At 41.1% G+C, this 13,551-nt stretch overlaps 1 pseudogene; it reads right to left on the reverse strand.

Annotated features, from left to right (window-relative positions):
* Positions 1 to 13,406: 13,406 nt before the first annotated feature.
* LOC126292500 (5S ribosomal RNA) lies at positions 13,407 to 13,524 on the reverse strand (annotated as a pseudogene).
* Between the last annotated feature and the right edge of the window lie 27 nt (positions 13,525 to 13,551).

The raw sequence follows: 13,551 nt of genomic DNA on the forward strand, positions 1-13,551 counted from the left end.
CTTATTTCAATTTCCAGGAGTGTACATTCGTGTACATGTTTATATTGCTGGAGATCACTGAATAAATACAGAAAAAGTTATTTTCTGGTGACTAAACAGATACAAGTGGAACAGTTGTAAGTTGCAAGGCGGCATTTGTCGAAACTGTATCTGTACTTACAAAAAAAAAGGAAGCATCATTATTATAATTACGCTGTGGTGGCAGTTTTTCGACTTAGTTGCACATTTGTTATCATTTTGTCGTCCATACTTCAGTTTTATAAAAGTTAACTGCATATTTCACTATTACGTGAAATACACTGTGTTTACATACAAACATGTAGGCTATGGTCAAACAACTTAGACATAGGAGGAAAAAAATTGGAGATTTATGGTAAGGGCTATAGGACCAAACTGCTGTAATCGGCCCTCGGCTTACGCACTACTTAATCTAACTTAAACTAACTTACGCGAAGGACAATACACACACCCATGCCCGAGTGAGAACTCGAACCTCCGACGGGAGGAATCACGGACAAAGGAGGTGCACAAATGTTGCACATACAAAAACACGTAGGCTATTGTCAAAGAACTTAGCCATAGAAAGTGCACAGCATCCGCTATGGACAAAATTCAGAAAAATGTCAGTTTCAGCTCCAGAAAACGATCTGCCATTTCTCGCTGTTATTATTGCTTCCCTAAATTATCCTCACACTAGCTACACGAACTGCCGCTATACCGGCCGATCAGCAGTCCTGGTTGGCACTTCCTTGTACGTTATAGAGCAAGAGCAAACCAAAAAGTCAATACTATAATGAAAATGACGAACAAGGCATTAGAAATAAAAAAAATGCATTTAATTCAGCTAACTGAATAAAAATAAAATTGATAGTATTTTGATTAGATATACAAATAGAACCCACGACCTTCTACAGTACCCCAGCAGCAACGACGAATTACAGCCTTCAAATATTGGGCTTCGTGTAATGTTCTGCGAAACGTATCTGATGTAGGCCGATCTCTGTGATTTTTTTTCCACGAATACCTCCCCCTTGCCAACTTCATCATCTCGGAATATCACTTTCAACCTACGTCAGTTTTGCAAAACGAATTATTGTAGGTTTTATATCAGAGTTAATTATTTCGGCAGTTTATACTGTTCAGAATTCTTGCAGTCAGATTGATAACTTATACAGTATGAAATACTTCCCTCTTCATTACGACAATTAATTATTATTACAATGTGCAGCTTTGCCTTCACATTACGACAGAAAAAGTGTCATTACGATACTTCATCTATTATTACAGCTCAGATCTTACTATGAGAAGCAATACGTTAGTCATATTTTCTTTATTTAGATAACTTTCAACATGAGAAGATCCCATTTATTTTGTTAGCGTAATTTTATAATGAAATGCATTATGTTTTATTTAGTATTTAGTACCATACTCCACTAATCAAAAATCTGTTTGTGCAATAAGCGCTCAATCTTTTCAAAATTACAGCGTATACCATTCGAGCCTGCAGTTTACAGTTTTAACGGACTCCGATCATAATTGCTGTTTTCATGACTTTTTGTATTAACTTTACTTTTTTCAGCTATGTCCTCTGCCTATGATAATTTCAACGTTACGAAAATAAGTTACATTGCGTCACTTAACATACACGTAAACTTCCACCATACCACTGAATTTAGCAGCATAATATCTGCCTTTCCTTCTCTGCTATGTAATGTGTCCCTCCCTTGTTAGAAATTTAAGTTTCGAACGTTCAAACTTTGAAGAACGGTTCGTCGCATAAAAGAGAGATTTTTTAACGGAAGACAGACAGAAGGACAACAAAGAGATTCTGTATGGGTTCCGTCTTTATCGAGTGAGGTACGGAGACATAAAAATAGAAATTTTTTTGAGCACACGTCATACATAAATATAGCCTACAAAATCGTTCACAAGAGGCTCGACAGCATATACCAGATGAGAAGGGAGACAGCAAGGGTACATGATTAGCTGTAACATTCTATACACGTAACGAGTATCGTGTGAATTGAACGCAAAACTGTATTGTTCTAGAAAGTAGTAGAAGAAGCACTGGAGATGGCTTTAACACAAAAATGCGAAACTCGCCTGGAAAGAAAGCAAACGATATACTGCAACAAGAAATAGATGTCTGGATTTATAAAGTGAGTAGTGAACCCCGGAAATATACATCCAAATTTGGTGTATCCTTGGAAATTGTTTCAAGACGCAAATTCTGGCTCCTCGTTGCTTCTTCGCTCTTTTTGAAGCTATGAAATTCAAATTGTACTAAACCACATAGAATATGAATAAAATACATGGTGATTCAAGAAGATATCCAAGTAAAACTAAAGAAAAAGGTTCATATAAACATAGGTCCGCAAATGTTTAGTTACGGCTAATAAAAGATTTTGCCTGAAATTTAGCAACTTCGCTAGTGTGAAGCCATCGCAAAACTGTACGAGGGTAGAGAATGAGATTTTCACTCTGCAGCGGAGTGTGCACTGATTTGAACCTTCCTGGCAGATTAAAAGCCACCCAAGCACGACTCACGCCCCGTCCTCACAGCTTTGCAGAAGTAATGCTATAAGGACAGGGCGTGAGTCGTGCTTTGGTAGCTCAGATGGTAGAGCACTTGTCCGCGAAAGCAAAGGTCCCGACTTCGAGTCTCGGTCCGGCACGCAGTTTTAATTTCCACGAGGTTAAACTAAAGCACGATTTCCATTTGTTTTGTTCTTATTGGTCTGGTGAACCTAATAAAACATGCCCCAGAAGTTTATCTGCAGTAGTTTCCAGAACATGCAGAGAAGCAAAAATTATCATTAAGAATGTAGAAACGTTTATGTCATTGTTGGTAACCGTTAGTGAGTTGTTTCAGTCGTTTGCTAACATTAAAACGAGATAGTTTCCTGTATTGTTCAGTGAAACAATATAATAGCAACAGCGTATTTAAGTGGAATCACATAGTAACTGCTGTAGTTGAAATTAAGAACAACCCTGTTTAACTGTAACAAGCAACAAAATCTGCTCATACACGTGCAGCTAAATGCACTGAACTCGGCGGAGAGACTTTCTAACATTTATTGTGAACATATTCTGAAATTGTTCGTACACTGTACAACTTCCTTTACACTGAGCTTTGATTTTCCGCTTTATCATGAGTTCACGTGTGCTAGTGTATTAGTAAAAGTAAATTATCTAACATATTCAAACAATTTCAGTTAACGTTATTACCATCATTCTCCCAAAATTAAATTCGGTACAACTTCTGTTGAAAACTTTGTGCAGTTGTCTGGATTTAAAAAACAAATTGGGCCAAGTAGTTAATAAATTACAAATTTTACAAATTTACGTCTTTGCTTCTCTGGATGTTCTGCAAAACAAGTCTGGGACATGTTTTATTAGATTCACTAGACCAATAAAAACAACAAAAAATGTAAATTGTGCTTTAATCTCGTACAGTTTTGCGATCGCTTCTTATTAGCGAAGTAGCTTAATTTTAGGCAAAATCTTTCATTACTGTAACTCCGTAGCTAAACATTTGCGGACGTATGTTTATATGAAATTTTTTCTTTAGTTTTACTTGTAGAATAACATATTAAAATATTTGCATATCTTCGTAAATCATCCTGTATACGCCTTTGTTTTCGTTTGTTGTTTTTATTGACTTTAAGATTTAAAAAAATTATACAAAACTTGAAAATATACATTTTTCGTTGTCTGGATACTGTGTACTATGAATATGAACTTCTTTTCTGAACTTTCTGGTCGTAAAAGGGCAACATGCAATTGACCATAAAAACCACTCAGAGTAAGTCTATTCGAACACCAAACAGTCCTGTTGGAAGAACATCCGCAAATGAGCATTATAGCAGAGGTTGAAAATACCGCTTCAGTTGTAAATTACTTTATTTTCACACGACCGGTTTCGGACTGTTACAAGTCCATCCTCAGGTGTCGTAGCTGTGCTGTGGTCCCTGTTCTGCGCTCATAGGCAGCACACCGCACCTCGTATACGCGGCGCTCGGGGGCCACAGCACAGCTACGACACCTGAGGATGTCGCGTGAAAATAACGTAATTTACAACTGAAGCGGTATTTTCAACGTCTGCTATTCCCACACATTTTAATATACTGTTACACAGGGTGTAACGGGTACAACTGCAGATATGTTTCTGTGTAGTATTATAATATGAACACATATCACTTGGTTCTTTTTTCTCTGCGTGGGTCAGTCTTCCCACAAACACGTCATACACTCTGCATCATGATGTTTTCTGCTGGGGCATAACTCCACCACTGACTGCACATCTTATTATAGACTAACCGTTTCGTGTCCGTGTCTTCACACTTCGACACCTGAGTTCCTGCCATCGAGAAAACATGCATTAATGGCTTCATCTTCTAACATATACTTGGAGGGTCTAACCAACCTAAAACATACTACTCGTAATATTTATAATCATTAGTCTTCAAATGAAGTAAGGCTGGTGTAATGTTGTTTCGTTCACCGTCCTCAGACACCAGTGGAAATAGCTGCGCTTACACCTCTAAACATTCATGGTGGTGTCTGTCTGTTCTATATCGTGTCTCCCTACCACTTTCGGGCAACGACGCTCTGAGCGCGTTTTTTAGGGAATTGACTAGTTTGAACTTGGGACCTGTTGCTGGTAAGGAGATGCCAGACCACACATGACATGTAGAATTCAGAAGAGTTCAGTGAGACTAGCGATGATATAACCAAATACTAAATGATCTCAGCGTCAGCTCCACTGCACTCCCTGTAAAAGAATCTTAATACTAACTAAATTTAGTGGAATGGGTTCAAGGCTTTCCTATTTTTAGTTAGCTGATAAAATAACGTCGAAAAAGTTTACCATTGGAAATTTTATTCTACTCTCAAAACATTGTTTGTAAATTGCTCTATTGATAAAAGGAAGTGTTTTAATACAGGATGGTAAAAACTAACTGCGTTCAACAAAAATTTGAACGAATATTCCCTGAATGGGTTTCCAAATTCTACAATGGATCGAAGGATGACCTATGCCTTATCACATCTATAATCTAGGTTTAAATTAAGTTTCACAAAAGAGAAAACTATCAAAATGGTCTACAGTGACCCTCAATTATCTTTAATTAGTTATCTAACTTGTCGTAAATTACAGTGGCTGATGTGGTTTCTCAATAATTACATAACAGAGAAATCATCGCGTTTCAGATTTTTACTCCAAGTGGCTAATGTGAACACCATGAGCTTTAATTTACGATCGACACTAGAATTACGCAAAAAGGGAGTGTAACAGATGAGACTTCTGCAGTTCTGATTGAACCCTTATGCGCTCAAAAATGCGACATCGCGTGCGTTCATCACCTTGTCGGTGTTTGGGCAGCGTCAGGGCGGCAGCGGCCGCCGCAGCGGCCATCCAGCTCGCCGTCTCGGAACTAACTCTTCACTTAACTTCTTCTTACTACCATTTACCGAAGTTGGTTTTTAAAAAAAAACTATCTGACTGTGTTTTCATCTGACCAATCAGGGTCTCAATGTTAACCTTAAGCTCCGCCTACAAAAATTCTGTCTATCCAATGAGAAACGTTATACTTTTCGTGGTGGGGCAATGTTTTTAAAGTTTGCAACGTAACAGAGACGCGAAAAAGTCTCACGCTAAATCTTGCAACTGGTGTGGTCCTTTTAGCGTTATCGTAAGATCTATACTGTTCTTCTGGAGGGCTCTATCTTTTAACATGGGCTGTGGGGTGGTCCTAACGTAACAGAGACGCGAAAAAGTCTCACCCTAAAACTTGCGGGTGGTGTGGCCCTAGTGGTTAGCTGGCGACGTGGGTGTCCAGTCCGTCACTTATCATAGGGCCTTCTAGCTTAACACGGTTCTGCTCTCGGCTTCTGTTCTCGTTTCTCCCCTCGGAACTGCGTCTGTCTCACGGTGGAAAGCTATGACATGCATTTAGGCATTCTTGTGTTAATCTGTGGTATTCCATTTGCTCACTCGTTACTCGTATTACTTTGGTTAATTTAATGTCACGATTTATTCATAGCTATGTGACATACTACTGGATTTGCTTATCATGTCAGGGTTTTCATGGAAGGCGTTGGATTTGATTGTCACCTTACACACCCATTACATCCTTTATATATTAGGTGCACTATAAATGTTGCATTAAACGTCGAGGTGTTGTAGTGGGTGAGAAACAAATCGAGAACAGGCCACCACTCCGGCAGCAAATGTGTCTATACAGGGCGTTCATTTTAAATGGGGACATTGAAATATCTCGGAAACAACACACCTGACCAAAAAAAGTTATAACTGCTATTTGTTTGTCGCGGAGGAGGACATCCAAAGATACCATACTCGACCCGCCGCCCAACTTCGTGCATGGGTGGTGGGGAGTAACTCTGAAATCTTCAGTGGAAGCCTCTCCTATTTTATTTCAGATTACAGTTCTACGGCAACATCTACGTACATTTTGTCTGAATCATTTTCTTAGTTACGATACAGATGGCGTTGTCATTGGAGGATCAGGAATGGGTACACAATCGTAATTTACATGTTACTCAATGGCCCTTGAATATCCAATGGCACGTGGTACCCCACGACCGTGCTGCGAACGTAGAACAGACCTTTATTTCATAACTTCTAACTGGAAACCCCGTGTACTCTTCTGGCATATAGAACAGGACCTCGACAGAGCTGCTCCCAGGAGTTGACGGATACGAAAGGGTCTATTCTTGGCACATAACATGGCGGATGCATGAAGAGGTACAGATTTCCAACGGCCTCTACCGTCGTCGTGTACGCCGTCTGGTGACCTGCCCGAAGTGCTGTTGGTGGCTTCGGCTAGCCTCGCTACGCTGTTCCAGGGTTGTGAAGTTCCGTGTCGTCTGCATTGTAGGGGTTGAGCCTGCTGCAACCCGCACGACAAATAAGTTGTGCGTGGTGCCGTCGAGCCTGATGTCTAAGGCGCCACGCTATACACGGTGACAATTATTGAACTACATGAAATAAAATCGTTGTAACTTCTGAACGGTTCGCGTTAGGACGTTCAAACTGCACGATTGACTGCGGGACATGACGGGAATTAGTACGCGCGTGCATGGTTTGGCTTAGCTACGAAGCCCACCTTCATTTGGATGGGTTCGTCAATAAGCAAAACTGGTGCATCTGGGGGACTGAGAAACCGCAAGTCGCGATCGAGAAGATTCTTCACCCTCAGCGGGTGACTGTATGGTATGCAGTGTCCAGTCACGGAATAATCGATGTGATTTTCCTTGATGGCAGGGTGAGCACTGATCAGTATGTGAAGGTTCTGGAAGAAGATTATCCAAAGTGAACCTGATTTCGACGAGATGTGGTTCATGCAAGACGGAGCTTGACCCCATCGAGGTAGAAGTTCTGGAGGACCATTTTGGCGGCCGCATTCTGGCTCTGTTGTACCCAGAGGCCACTGGCATGGGCCTCGATTGGCTGCCATATTCTCCGGATCTGAACAGAAGCGACTCCTTTTTGTGGGGCTATATAAAAGACAAGGTGTACATCAATAACCCCAAAAACATAGCTCAGTTGAAAACAGCCAATCAGGAGATCATCAACAGCATCGATGTTCCAACACTTCATCGGGTCATGCAGAATTTCGCTTTTCGTCTGCATCACGTCATCGCCAATGATGGCAAGCATGTCGAACATGTCATAACCTAAATCCGAATGTCTGTAGTGACGTTTATGTGTTGAAAAAAGGATGTGTGTGCAAGCTGTAGTTTGTAACTTCATGTTGTTGTTGTGGTCTTCAGTACTGAGACTGGTTTGATGCAGCTCCCCATGCTACCCTATCCTGTGCAAGTTTCTTCATCTCCCAGAACCTACTGCAACCTACATCCTTCTGAATCTGCTTACTGTATTCATCTCTTGGTCTCCCTCTACGATTTTTACCCTCTACGCTAACCAAATTCCCTTCTCCCCAATCCTATCCAATACCTCCTCATTAGTTATACGATCTACCCATCTAATCTTAGGCAATCTTCTGTAGCACCACATTTCGAAAACTTCTATTCTCTTCTTGTCCAAACAAGTTATCGTCCATGTTTCACTTCCATACATGGCAACGCTCCATACAAATACTTTCAGAAACGACTTCCTGACACATCTATACTCGATGTTAACAAATTTCTCTTCTTGTCATTGCCAGTCTACATTTTATATCCTCTCTTCTTCGACCATCATCAGTTATTCTGCTCCCCAAATAGCAAAATTCATTTACTACTTTAAGTGTCTCATTTCCTAATCTAATTCCCTCAGCATCACCCGATTTAATTGCACTATATTGCATTATCCTCGTCTTGCTTTTGTTGATGTACATCTTATATCCTCCTTTCAAGACACTGTCCATTCTGTTCAACTGCTCTCCCAATTCCTTTGCTGTCTCTGACAGAATTACAATGTCATCGGCGAACCTCAACGTTTTGATTTCTTCTCCATGGATTTTAATAGGTAATCCGAATATTTCTTTTGTTTCCTTCACTGCTTGCTCAATATACAGATTGAATAACATCGGGGAGAGGTTTACAACCCTGTCTCACTCAGTTCCCAACCACTGTTTCCCTTTCATGTCCCTCGACTCTTATAACTGCCATCTGGTTTCTGTACAAATTGTAAATAGCCTTTCGCTCCCTGTATTTTACCCCTGCCACCTTCAGAATTTGAAAGAGAGTATTCCAGCCAACATTGTCAAACGATTTCTCTAAGTCTACAAATGCTAGAAACGTAGGTTTGCCTTTCCTTAATCTAGCTTCTAAGATAAGTCGTACGGTCAGTATTGCCTCAGGTGTTCCAATATTTCTACGGAATCCAAACTGATCTTCCCCGAGGTCGGCTTCTAACAGTTTTTCCATTCGTCTGTAAAAGAATTAGAGTTAGTATTTTGCAGCAGTGACTTATTAAACTGACTGTTCGGTAATTTTCACATCTGTCAACACCTGCTTTCTTTGGGATTGGAATTATTATATTCTTCTTTAAATCTGAGGGTATGTCGCCTGTCTCATAGATCTTGCTCACCAGGTGGTAGAGTTTTGTCATGACTGCCTCTCCCAAGGCCGTCAGTAGTTCTAATGGAATGTTGTCTACTCCCGGGGCCTTGTTTCGACTTAGGTCTTTCAGCACTCTGTCAAACTCTTCACGCAGTATCGTATCTCCCATTTCATCTTCATCTACATCCTCTTCCATTTCCATAATATTGTCCTCAAGTACATCGCTCTTGTATAGACCCTCTATATACTCCTTCCACCTTTCTGCTTTCCCTTCTTGGCTTAGAACTGGGTTTCCTTCCGAGCTCTTGATATTCATACAAGTCGTTCTCTTTTCTCCAAATTACTCTTTACGTTTGCTGTAGGCAATATCTATCTTACCCCTATTGAGAGAAGCCTCTCCCTCACTTCATATAGTTCAATAATTGACACCATTAGAGTATAGAAAGTCGCTTCAAGCTTCGATTCCTGTTACGTCCCGTGGCGTAGTTTCGCAGCGCTTCAGTAAGGGGCAGGCGTGCCATAAAATGGTGACTAATAAAAGACTGTGTGCGTCTCGAGTACCCGAATTAGCTATGAGTGAGGGGTTTGGGACGTTTCATAGACGGTTTCGTGCGAAATACCAGGTACAAGTTTCTGCACACAAAACAGTCTGTGGGTTATACATTTTTCTGAGACTGGCCGCTTTTGAAGGACACAGGCCAGCCGCGACCACCAGCAGAGAAGGTTATTGCGTGTGCGGAAACCGCTCGTCAGGAGTCCGACGAAATCGACGAATCGAGCTAGAAGGTAGTTACAAGTCCGGCGGTCAGCCTTTCTGGTACACTGCCCGTAGACGCTTGCGTATAAAACCGTACCAGCTGCAGCTGTTACATTCTCCTGTTCTAATTCCCTCAGTAGTACCTGATTTAATTCGACAACATTCCATTACCTTTACGAGTTGTACGAGTTAACTGCCGTCTTCGGCAACGGTAGTAAAAGTATTTTTAAGACTTACTAACACTTTTAATAGAGTTGCTGGAAACGGCAGTTAACCTATACAGCTATTAAATGTGCAACTGTGGGCAAAAGAGGTCAAAAAACAAAGAAGGGTACATCTATTATCTTCGTTTTACTTGTGTTGATGTGCTCCTTATAACCCATTTTCAAGATACTATCCATTACGCTCAACTGAGTTTTCATGTGCTTTGCGTCTGTAACAGTAATACAGTGTTACCGGAAAATCTCAAAGGTTTTCTTTGGATTCATTCAACTTACTTACTGTTTGCTAAATCGCACACTTGATATTTTAACCACACCACGTAAGGTTCAAAATATCTATAATCTTATGCCTGTAAACGATCCTATCGCATTCAGACGGGAATGGCCTGTGGAAAACAAAGCAGTCATAATGAATGTTTTGTCAACAGATGGTAGCACTCGTACCTTTTGGTACCAGGTGTGCAAGAAAACGTACATAACATCAATTTTCGTCGAGTTCGCATAATATTTCAGCTGTAAACAAATACCCCTGCGCAAGCTATACAGTGTTATTATGATACATCAGCATTTATTGGACACTTTAATCGAACACTTTCTAAAACATAGCGTTGTACTCAGATGTTATAGGCAGTCCACCTGACTCTTACGTCAGTAGCGAGAGGTCAGATTTTTGTGAGCTGGGAGGTTTATTATGATACCATAGTGTAACATACAGTGTTTCTGTAAGAACGTGAGCTAACCGGTGTGGCCGAGCGGTTCTAGGCGCTTCAGTCTGGAACCGCGCGACCGTTACGGTCGCAGGTTCGAATCCTGCCTCGGGCATGGATGTGTGCGATGTCCTAAGGTTAGTTAGGTTTAAGTAGTTCTAACTCTAGGCGACTGATGACCTCAGATGTTAATAGTCCCATAGTGCTCAGAGCCATTTGAACCATTTGAATTTGTATTTGTCAACATACTTAATGTCGCTCATGTATCTGATTTCTGTTTGGTGCGAAAAGAGGCAACTCATTCTGGTCAGTATACAGCGTGAGGTGTTTCACATGGCCAGTACGCCAAAGCGTGAAAAAATTGGACAGGACGTAGAGGATTCTCCACTGAACAATTTGAGGTGGAAACGGGGAGACGGAGAAGCCAGCTTAAGAAGATAACAGGAATAAAACCACAGCACTGCGTACTTTTTCAGTTACATTAATTACAGTTAACTGCAAATATAATCACTGACACAATGAACTTACCGATTGTAGTGTCTCTTACAAAACAATTACTGAACAATTTGAGGTGGAAACTGGGAGTCGGAGAAGCCAGCTTAAGAAGATAACAGGAATAAAACCACAGCACTGCGTACTTTTTCAGTTACATTAATTACAGTTAACTGCAAATATAATCACTGACACAATGAACTTACCGATTGTAGTGTCTCTTACAAAATGTGTTGAATCTGACGGACATCAGCCTCACTGCAAGGATGACAACGGCGATCAAGTTTCTGATGCACCGTGACAAATCTGTATTTGCAATTCGAGTGTTAGCAGACACAGGCGACATAAAAGTGAAAAAGCTTGCATACTTTGCCTACTTTCATTCCATGTCATATGGTATAATATTTTGGGGTAACTCTTCAAGTCAAACACAAGTTTTCAGAGTCCAAAAGCGTGTAATACGTATTATTTGTGGAGTAAACTCACGGACGTCTTGTAGACACCTCTTCAAAGAAGTGGGTATACTAACTACTGCCTCACAGTATATGTACTCCTTAATGAAATTTGTCCTAAATAATATATCTCTTTTTCCAACAAACAGCTCAGTTCATATATACAATACCAGGAACAAAAATGATCTGCACAAGGACTTAAAAGCACTTACTTTAGTTCAAAAAGGGGTACTCTATCCTGTGCAAGCTTCATCATCTCCCAGTACCTACTGCAACCTACATCCTTCTGAATCTGCTTAGTGTATTCATATCTTGGTCTCCCTCTACTATTTTTACCCTCCACGCTGCCCTCCAGTACTAAATTGGTGATCCCTTGATGCCTCAGAATATGCCCTATCAACCCGATCCCTTCTTCTAGTCAAGTTGTGCCACAACTTTCTCTTCTCTCCAATTCTATTCAATACCTCCTCATTAGTTATGTGATCAACCCATCTAAGTCTTCTGCATTCATCTGTAGCACCACATTTCGAAAGCTTCTGTTCTCTTCTTGTCAAAAAAAAGTCATATATTGTCTAAATTTAGTATAGACCACTTAAGTCTCTGTTTTTACATACAGGCATTTAAAAACCTACGTAACAAAAAATTGGTGGGTGATGGCGAAAATATAACTGCATTTTCAGGTCCAGAAAATCCAAATTAGTTAGGTCCACCATGTCCTATCTCTGTACCTGTTATCGACCACAAAATTAGCGCTTCCACGTAATGAACTGTGGTTGGTATTTTGCCAACGGCAGAAATTTATAATAATTAGTACACAAGATTTTTCAGATCTTACATATTTTTTGTGCATCTGGGTATATAAGTGATTACAAAAAATTACATTTCAATGCTGGCCTTTGAAAAGAAAGTTTTGCTTTATAAAAGGGTTAAAGTATTCTGGTAAGCAGGTAAAGGTATTTAGTTTAAAAGATGTTAGAGGGCTTCAATGAATCTACAAATGTGACATGAAAATTCCCAGCGCTACGTGCAGCCTTCTGCACCTCGTTCACGATCGGTGTTTGTGGAACTGGACTCATAACTTCTTTAGTCGCCACTGCTTCAGTGGTTACTATTCACCTTTTAGGGACACTCAGGGTACGGGAAGGATGGTTGTTACGCTCCGACAGGGAATACAAGTCTCCAAGAAGGGTAAGGCAATCTAAATTTAGGTGGACACTGTAGGTCGTAAAGACGAGGTGACAGTCTAATTAGCAAATGGTAATTAATTTATGCATAGCGTATAGCGTCTCGAGAAGATCAAAAGGGTTAGCGGCAGGTCGCTGTCTCCTCTGTGAGACACACGCGCCGCCGCCTCATGGCGGTGCCTGCGGATAATTTTTATTCAATTTCTTTCTTTATGGCACGTTGCGTGGGGATCAAAGATCAGGCGTATTACGCACGCGTTGCCTGTGTTCGTTAAGGAGAGTCATTTTCGCAGCACAAAACGAGGAGGGCAGGAAGATGAGAGGAGGTTCACACGCAGTGAGGTTATGACCTGCTCTGGTACATTATGCTATTAGCACTCCGTCGACAGGCCACGAGTGGCCTACCGGGACCATCCGACCGCCGTGTCATCCTCCAGGGAGGATGCTGAGAGGAGGGGCGTGGGGTCAGCATACAGCTCTCCCGGTCGTTATGATGGTATTCTTGATCGAAGCCGCTAATAATAGCTCCTCAATTGGCATCACAAGGCTGAGTGCACCCCGAAAAATGGCAACAGCGCATGGTGGCCTGGATGGTCACCCATCCAAGTGCCGACCACGCCCGACAGCGCTTAACTTCGGTGATCTCACGGGAACCGGTGTAACCACTGAGGCAAGGCCGTTGCCACATTATGCTATGGTCATATAATTTTA

Source organism: Schistocerca gregaria, chromosome 9 (genome assembly GCF_023897955.1).
Source record: "Schistocerca gregaria isolate iqSchGreg1 chromosome 9, iqSchGreg1.2, whole genome shotgun sequence".
Taxonomy (NCBI): domain Eukaryota; kingdom Metazoa; phylum Arthropoda; class Insecta; order Orthoptera; family Acrididae; genus Schistocerca; species Schistocerca gregaria.